Below are 10,106 nucleotides of genomic sequence, written 5' to 3'. Positions count from 1 at the left end.
TATATATATATATATATATATATATACATTTTGCTACTAAATAACTACTTATAAAATATTGTACTGTATTTATAAAGCTAGGATAAAAAATATCTAGGAGTTAAAAATTTTAAAAAAAATTTAAAAGTAATACAATATGATTTATTTATACAATGAAATAAAGCGATCAGATGTGTTTTAAAATTATGATTTAAAATGAAATGTTACGATTTTATTTTTCAAAAGAAGAGCTTAAATTCTACATTTATATAACATCAAGCTCTTTAATTTCTATTATTAGTACAAATACACATTAAATACCTTACATAATTTTAAGGTCATTATCATGAAATAAAACATATTGTAAGACTCATGTGAGTCGTGCTGGGGTTAGAGAATCTCTTAAGAGGGAGAGAGAGAGAGCATGTGTTTGCATCATGCTTGCTTCTTTTGTTAATCCTACTAGAAATAAGACATGTCCACACTTGTAATTATTATTATTAGGCTATAACTAACTTTACACAAAATTATCATAGCCTCCTATGAACAAATTGTCCACATGATACATCTCCCCCACCTTGCTTTATTAGTGAGAATAAAGATGGATGGTCCTCCACACACTCTCATGCGCTTTTAAAGTATGTAGCTATAGTTTTCCACTCAAACTTTGCCACCTTAATTTCTTCATTCAAGAGATCCCACCCTTAGAGAGATGTGCACAATTCACTCATTGGTTGTTGAATTCTAAGCGCATACTTCATAGTCCCCTTCTAGGAATCAAAGATGGTGACTTTTGGGTTTCATTAAATAGCTAAAGACTTATCCTTACCATATTAAAGAGAAGTGGAGTTTATAGTCATAAGATAAAGATTCAAGAGAAGTGTGTCACTTGGAGAAGCAACATCTCCAAAAGAAATTTACTCAAATACTCTTATTAAATTTTAATCAAAATTAGTTTTAAAAGCAATCATAAATATTTTATATATTTATTTTATTACCAATATAAAATAATGAATATATATATTGGAGGAAAGATAAATATTTTAAATTGTCAATTTAATTTTAACATGTTTTTTTTTTTTTTGCATAATCTTTTGATTAATGATTGATGTGGAGAAGCAGTTCCCAAAAAGAAAATGATTTAAGAAACAGTTTCCAAATTTGATTCTACATAACTTGCTCCTCAAATGTGATAATTTCCTAAAAATACAAAAAGGAAATTTATGTAACAAGCTCAATTTATAGCCAGACAGCATTATCTTGCCATCTCATCTTATTTAAGAACATAATTTCTGATAAGACCTAAATTTTAAGGTCACCAAATTTAGAGTAGTCATGTTACATCAATCAAGTATAAAAATATATGTGGTCAGAATATTCTTAGGTTAATCTAAGTAATTAAGGACACTAATTATTTTTCTTAATGTGATCACATATACGAGAAAATAATTTTTTTTGCAAATATTTGCTTATTCAATCGAGTCCATTTGTCGATCTAATTATATTCATTCCTCTCAAAGGGATAACATAGCCCACCCGTGCAAGGGCAGTTAGCGAAGGATGTCATCATGACTGCTAAGGATAACTGTTAATCGGTGATGAAAGATGCCTCGCGACACTTGGAACTAGATCATATTAAACATTTGTTTTAGCCTGCATATTTTTGTGAAATGTCAACATGCAGTATCATTATATTATTTTCTATAAAATCAAAATAAATGCCTAACTCGGGAAACCCTTTTATAACATTAGTTAGGAATGCATTGACACATATTTTTTTGTCTGCAAAAAAAAAACAATTAAAATCATAGTTGTCAGAATAGAATAAATTCAAATCAAGCAATTTTCAAGAAGCTATGATAAACTATAGAATTGTTAGAATCTATCAACCCTCACATAGAAAAGAGGATGAAGAGAGGCATAAGAAGTGAAATTCTAGAGCTTTTTCGAGAAGACTTGGCGAGTAGCCATCTGTCTCTATAGCTGCTGGACACTGCTTGTAGCCGTTGTAGTCAGACTACTTCTGTTGTTTCTTACAGTTGTATTTTACTTGTGATGTATACACTCAAATATAATTTTCAGCATAACATTGTAAATCAGTTCTATCTGTCTTGAGAGAAGGGTGTGCCTATATAATTACAAATATATAGTCGATTACTTTGATCAGGTTAGGCCCCTTGTTTTTACCCTTGCATTTTCGGTTTGGAGCTCTTTTTCCATATGGAGGCCGCAGGTACCACCTCCTATTAGCTCAAGCCACGTAATCATCTTAGTGTGTGTTGAATTTTTATATAACACTGATACAATAATTCACTACTCTGTCGTCGTGAATTTTTTGACCCATAATAAAGTTAAATATTTTTGAATTAATTTTAACAATATTACATCATGATAACTGAACTTCTGAACTAAATTTGAACCCTTTTTTTTACTTTAAATCTAAATTCAATTATATAAATAAAACTAAGAATCTCACATGAAGTTGATAAAACCAAAAACTTTCTACAAAATCAAAAAAAAAAAAAAAATGCAAAACAGAAAGAACCATCATGCAGCACTAAACATCCTCCTAAACAGAAAACATTCTGAACAAATTATTTTCTCATCAGTTCTAAACCCCTTTAAACAACACTGAATGATATCCCACATCATCTTAAGCAGCAACAGTGAAAAGAATATCCTGCCATTAAATGCCCTCAACTTCATAGCCATAATGGCTACCAAATAGGCCAAATGAACTACTCCTAGGGCTGAAAACTGCATTAATGACAGCACAGAAAGGTGAAGACTTGAAGCCAACCATTCTTTTCTGATAGATACCAAAATAAGCAGAGGAAGCCCACACCTCCATTGGGGTTGAAAGCATATATGAATTGGGTACAAAACAGGACCATTTGTTGGTGCCTTGTTACCTCCACTGCCCCACCAAAATCCAACCACCTTCATCAACTCAGGGGTTAAAAACTACAAGCCCCAACGCGAAAGTTTTCCCAACTTCAAGCCAATTCTGGAGGGTTGAAAGAGAGATGTGGAGCAGGGAGTACAGTTACTAAATTAGAGAGAGGGGGAGGAGGAAAAGGTTAGTCATAAAGTTGTGGACCGAATTAGGAGTTCAGTAAATCGCAAGTGGTGGATTCGGTCATAAAAAAATGAATCAGTTTGAGAAGGAATGATTTACTAGCTGAAAATATTTGATTGTATGTGATAAATTTTGAAACCCACATTTACATATTTCTTTGGACTTATGTTGCATGTACACACTGTTGTTAAAAGAAAAGTCACAAGACGTCTTTTACTTCTAACACTACTAAATACAATATATTAGATGTTTGGGGCCCTTTTTCTCAGCCCTCTATTACTGATTATAAATATTACGTTGCCTTTATTATTGATGCTTCTTCTGAATACTGTAGATGTTTTTTTTTTAATTTTTTTTAATAACACAAGCAAGTAAAAAATCAGTTTAACAAAAATATTAAAATATTATGTTGTGATGGAGGTAGTGAATATGAAACTACTTATCTTCAACAATATCTTCAAGAGAACAACATTGCACATCAAGGAAGTTGTTTGTACACACTTGAGCAAAATGGAATTGCTGAAAGAATGAACAGACAAATTTTTGAAACTGCTCGCACATTATTAAATCATGCCAAACTTCCACTAAAATTCTAGTGAAGTGTAGTTCACACATCTGTTCACTTAATCAACTGACTTCTATCCTCCACAACTTTCAGTAAATCACTTTTTCAATTACTATTTGAACAAAAACCAACATGTGCTTATTTAAAAACCTTCAGTTGTGCTTGTTTTCTATGGCGCACCCCTCTTATTTCAACAAATTTTATCCAAAAGCTCCTCATTGTTTTTTTCTAATCTACACACTTACTCACAAAAGCTTTTTCAATTCCCTCACCATGATCAAACCAAGACATCTTCATATATACATATATATATATCTTTTATTCCCTCCAACCCTCTTCCATCCCTTTTAATTCAAGCTTCTCACTTATACCTACTGAACCTACCAATACCTTTTTATGTCCTCGTACCATACTCTTTATACCTCATCTCCATTCTTCCCACTCACCTCCCTCCACTAACCTCTCACCTACTTCAATTGCACAAACATCTACTCTTTCATTATCACATGCTTAAACGCTCCAAACATCTACTCCCTCTACCCCTTCATCATCATAAGCTTACATGCTCTAAAATTGGTCACTTGAAATTAATTAAGACATTCAACCTCTTACATGATCAACAACTGGACACACGTAACACTTTTCGATAAACTTGTTTGTGCATGCACTAGTGAAACACTATGTCTGAAGTGTTTATGACATTTCAACAACAAGGCACGTGAATTCTTGTTCTTCTACCACCCACTCAGAACATCATTGGTTGCAAAAGAACTTTTTGTATTAAACATCATTCTAATGGCACCATTGCTTACCATAGAGCACGTCTCATTAACCAAGGCTTTAAGCAACAGTACAATATTGATTATCAGGAAACATTTAGTGCAGTTGCTAAGTTCTCCCAATTAGTATGCTAATTACTATAGCCATCAAAGAAAATTAGGAATTCAAGGAACTTGATGTTTCTAATGCTTGCCTTCATGGGAAACTTGAAGATATTATCTATATGGCACAACCCATTGCTTTCATTGATAATTACTACCCTCAAAATGTATGCAAATTGCAAAAGGCCATCTATGAGCTCAAACAAGCATCAAGGCAGTGGATATTTCCTACATAAAACTAAATATGCTACCAACTGGCTCAATCAAGCTAATATGCTCAATTCTATATTGGTTTTTAACACCACTTCCAACTAATCCACACAAAAATACTCACAACAACAAACCCATGTCTAAACCCAAAACTTTTCAAAAAATCATATGATCTCTGTAATATCTCAATGTAACAAGACCAAATATAACATTCACAATAACTTTTTAAAGCCTATTTATGCGCAATTTCACCAACATGCATTATCAACTGTTAAAACGATTATTAAGATACTTAAAAGGCAATTTAAACTATGGCTAACCCATAACCATTGGACCTCTATAATTACATGCTTATGCAAATGCCGATTAGGAAATTGATACTGCTAATAGGAAATTTATTACTAGTTTTTGTGTTTACTTAGGTTCAAATTTGATTTCCTGGTCCTTCAAGAAACAACTCACGGTTGCTCGTTCCTCAACCGAAGCGGAGTATCAAGCTTTAGCCACCACCACCAAAATTATCGAGATTTGTCAAATAAAAAAAAATTCATAGTGATAATATATCGGCTATCTCTTTGGCTCATAATCTAGTCTTTCATGCTAGAACAAAACACATTGAGGTGAATTACCATTTCGTTTGAGATCATCTCAAGCTACAACAAATTGATTTGCATTATATCACGAACGAAGCCAGCCATCTGATGTTATTACTAAATAGGTTCCAACCACTCAACGTCAACTCCTTGCAAGCAAGCTCACACTCCTTTATCAAGATCATTCGCTTGAAAGGGGGTATTGTGACATACATGCGCCCCGAAAGCTTCCCCGGATATTCCTCCTGAGCTCAACGACGTAGTGGTTAGCTCTGGCATCTGTTGTAAAGATAAGGTTTAGTGGTTAGCTCTGGCATCTGTTGTAAAGATAAGGTTGATGTAACATCTTTCATCCCTGTTAATCTCTGTTGAATGTAACATACTTGTAAAGATAAGGTTTATATATATTTAATAAAGTTCTTGTATATTTACCTTTCATCCCTGTTGCAATAGTTCAAGTATGCCCCTCCTCTCTATATAAATCCAGGTTGATGTAACATCTTTGAATTATGAAATAACAAGCAAGTTGTTATTCTATCCCTGTTAATCTCTCTCCTCTTTCCAGATTTATCTGTCAAGAGTGTGATGATCTGTACTTCATAGAAGAGTAAAAGTATGACCGGTGAAGAGACTATTCGTATGCCAAAAATGCATCAGCATGAATCTTGAAAAAATCTCACAAGTCAAATGAAACATGATCGATGAAAACCCACCAATGATTAAAGTACATAGCACATGAGCCATATATGTCGATCTGCTCAGTTCCCTCATAGTAGAATCCAAATCCGATCGATAGACCACTGAAGTTGATTTACCAACAAGGGCTGACCAGTCTCGACCGATAGATAGCATCAATCGGCTAATTACTTGAACCTAGTGGAGCTTGCCGAGCAATCTCTCACTGATCCAAAGATTACCCGCTGCATGTGGCCGATCAGAATAAAGTGCCTCGCTGAAGACCTATTTATTTATTTATCCATTTATTTACTTTTTACTAAATTACCCTGTAGCACCTCTATTCACAGAGACAAGCATGTAATTGTATTTTTGGTACCTCCTATGACTATAATCAGCTCTCTCTCTCTCTCTCTCTCTCGCTCTACCTCTCCCTCTCTTCTCTCTCTCATGCTACGTTCTGCTCATTGGCCATGATTTTTTTTTTATTTGCAGAGAAGACAACAATTTGTTATATATATATATATATATATAATTTCCATCACAATTCTTGTTATATAAGAATGCAAAAAAATAAAATTTTGACGAAATAAATTTAACCAATTATTTTTGCATCTATTTTTCATTGATAAAAAAATATGTAAATCAACTAAAATTTATCTTTCTCAATCAAGGCATCATCTCGTCTTATCAGACAGTAATTCGATCATCATCCGTGCTTCCGCCAATTCCCAAAATCACCGCCCATTTTTCTGTCCCACGGGAGTCTTTTTCTATCCAGTGATCCACACAATTTCACATTTTTTTTTTCAGCCAATTAAGACGTAAAGTACTGCGTGTTGAAAACTTGAAATCATTTCTGTATTTTTAGGAACTATTAAATGCTCCATAAGCTTATGCAATAAATGAACATGGTCGCTTTAACCATACATCGCAATAAATAGATCAGAATATAAATTTTAAATCATTAAAATATTTCTATATTATTTTAATTTTAAATAAATTAAATTGTGAAAGATTTACGTACATACCACTTAATTCTTATGATTTACATATCTAACTTTCTCGTGCTAATGATGCATTGGATATGATATGAAATATTTGATGTAGAATAATGTCAAAAATACAATTTTGGTGCTACATATGTAAATATATGGGAAATGAGTGGCATGCATGCAAGGAGAGGGGGAGAGAGAGAGAGAGAGATTGGAAGTGTGGTGGTGGGCCCTGGGAAACAAAGGGTGGTGGGTGATGGGCCCCCTAACAGCTACTATAAGTGGGCTAGGGAGCCTGAAATGGAAAGGGCTTAAATGGCTTAGAAGAGAGAGGAAGGTATTGGTGTGAGCGCTGGGGATCTCCCCATCATCTCCCCCAAAACGGAAACAAATGACTCCGATGCTGTCAGCTCTTACCCTAATCTTATCACCACCCCCTCCTCTCTCTCTCTATCTCTAGTCTCTCTTTTCGCTGACGCCAACAACAAAACCACAACATCAACCCTTTCCTGCTTTCTCTCTCTTCCCTGCCAATACCATTAATGGTACGGTCGGCAAGGAAGAGGAAGTAGGCCCGCTTCCCTTGTGCTCCAGCTTCCCCACAATGGTAAAGTTGGAAAAAGAGAGCCTGCCCCTTAGCTTTCTTGCACTCTTCTCTCCCCCTCTCTCTCCACCCACTTCACATTTACTCATCCTCATTTGCAAATTGCATAATTAATATTTTATAATGCTTAACTTTTTCTTTTTACACAACAAAAAGATATCATATTTTTGGTAGTTATGTAAAATATGGAATGACAAGGGTTATATATGCATAATCATACCAATTGTGGCTAGCATTAACATTTAATAGCATGTCTATGTATGACAAATGCTTTTCCCAACCAGACACGTCTTCTACTTAAATTTTATGAAAGTTGGGTCAAAATGTTATCTTTTTATGACTTGCAACAAAAGGCTGATATTAAAAATGTGATAGAATTGGGTGATATTGTAAAGAGCATTTATGATGTGTGTGAAGTGATATTTGACAAAGTAGCATGCCAGCATCTTTTTAAGACAATGCTTATTATCTTCACGTCAACAAGATTAATCTAATTTCAACATATTTGTGATGTGACCCATTATTCTCATATGACATATTGAACAAGGAATGGAGCCTACCTACAGGGAGGTCCTGCAATATCACATTTTACAATGTATTATTTCAGGGAAATTCAGCACAAAATTAATTTTCTTGAATTGAATGTGTAACTGGTATATGATTCACATGTCATTTTTATGAGATAAAATGTTAAAAACATATTACATTAAATAATGTGTGAGCAATTGCTTTCAAATTTTTGTTTTTTGGGGACCACTCCACTGAGCCCATTCATATCTTCAAAATGATGTTTTTACCCCTCATTTTAACTAGATAAATATTACGTGCAGACTAAACATGTACACTCTAGTCATTTTCTTAGTGGAGTCATTACTTTTTCACAAGTTTTTTTTTTTTTTCAGGAGGACTCACTGACATAGAATATTCAATATAAATAAATTTCTACTTCAGTAACGGATAGATTTTAAACATTTTCATTTCTATATATCGTACTGAAATCTAATTACTGCTGAAAGGACATGGTGGTGTAATAATTGTGTGTAGGAGGGGGAGAAGCAGGGGAGGAGGCCAGAAAAGGAAAGTGGGGTTGCAGGGGAGTATAGGGTGCATGTGCTGGGGAGATCTAAGGCTTGGCTCTGAATCATGCATTAATAATGGATAGCTAATGTTTTAAGGGGAGGAGAGAGGAGCATGGGTTTGGGATTTCGGTGCAGCTGTTTGCCGCTTAAGTAAACCTGCTTACACGTTGGTTTACAGGGAAACTTATGCAGGTGGTCAAAAAGAAGGCAATCTTGGTTCTTGCTTTCTTCTCTGCTTCCGTGTGGTTTTGTTTCATGCGCATGGGAAATTCTTTTTCGTCCTTGTTGATTAATTGTGTTTTCTGGCTTGGGCAATATGTGTTTGTTTAATGTATGTATGTATGTATGTGTTGGGGTGCAAGTGTGGTGAAAGTAAATGGGATGAAACATGGTTTTAGGAAATATGATAAAGTCAGGCTGTGATGGAGGTTTCCTGTTTTGGTTCTGGCGAGCTTTGATGGATGGGAAGGTTGGGATTAATGGCTCCGAAATTTCTAATTGACAGGTGGAGGTGAAAGTTTATTATTTACTTCTTTTTTTTTTTTTTTTGTGAATTTTATGTGTTGATTTGGTGTTCAATTTCAGGCTGAGTAAATTAATGTTTTATTGCTTGGAAAAAAAACTATGCAGAGAATTATTTGTGGTTTAGGGTTTAGGTAGCCTAATGATGTGCATGGTTTTGTTAACATTTTTTTTTTTGTTAGAAAAAGATTGCATTGGTGTACTTAATTAAATTATAATGTGTCATGAGCCCTGAACCGGGGTGGATGGTGACTAGGTGTAGACCAACAAAATCAAGGACTAAGATTAATAATCAAGCCGAGCAGAGGCATCAATCTGCCAATCGCAGCAACCCGACCCAAGGAAAATTCTTAGTATCTCCAGCAATCTCATGAATTTCTCTGCGATTCGTCACCAAGGGCCAAGAATTGAAAATAACATAGCTCACAAACTTCTTGAAGGACTCTCTCGTCAAAAGAATAAGCTATCTATTGGATTACGATTATTCACCTTCTGCCTTATATCACAATCCCATTCTGGCGACATGACCTATTCATCCAAGGATCAATGGTTGTTTGTCAGTCAATAATAATCGGTCGGCGAAGCCAACTCGATCGAGCAAATCTTCTCAACTCAAAGACCGTCGAATTCCGGTCGTCAACCCCAATTCAACGTAGTTGGACGAGCTAGTCTTACCAAGCTAAGACCCGCTGTTCTCAACCGGCTGAATCAGAACGTAAATGAACGGTAGGCCCATACATATAAAATCACTAAAATATCTTGAAACACGTCATTAATTAAAGCGGAGGCAAAAAGCAACTTCACAGATTGTATTCCCTCGTCTATAAATATGGAAATCATTTTATGAGAAAGGGCTAATGGATAAAACTTATCAATTACTATTCATTAGTGTGCACCTCTTACTCTCAATACTTGATGCAATTC

This window comes from Phalaenopsis equestris, unplaced genomic scaffold (genome assembly GCF_001263595.1).
Source record: "Phalaenopsis equestris unplaced genomic scaffold, ASM126359v1 Scaffold000149, whole genome shotgun sequence".
Taxonomy (NCBI): domain Eukaryota; kingdom Viridiplantae; phylum Streptophyta; class Magnoliopsida; order Asparagales; family Orchidaceae; genus Phalaenopsis; species Phalaenopsis equestris.
This window is presented reverse-complemented; position numbering follows the sequence as displayed.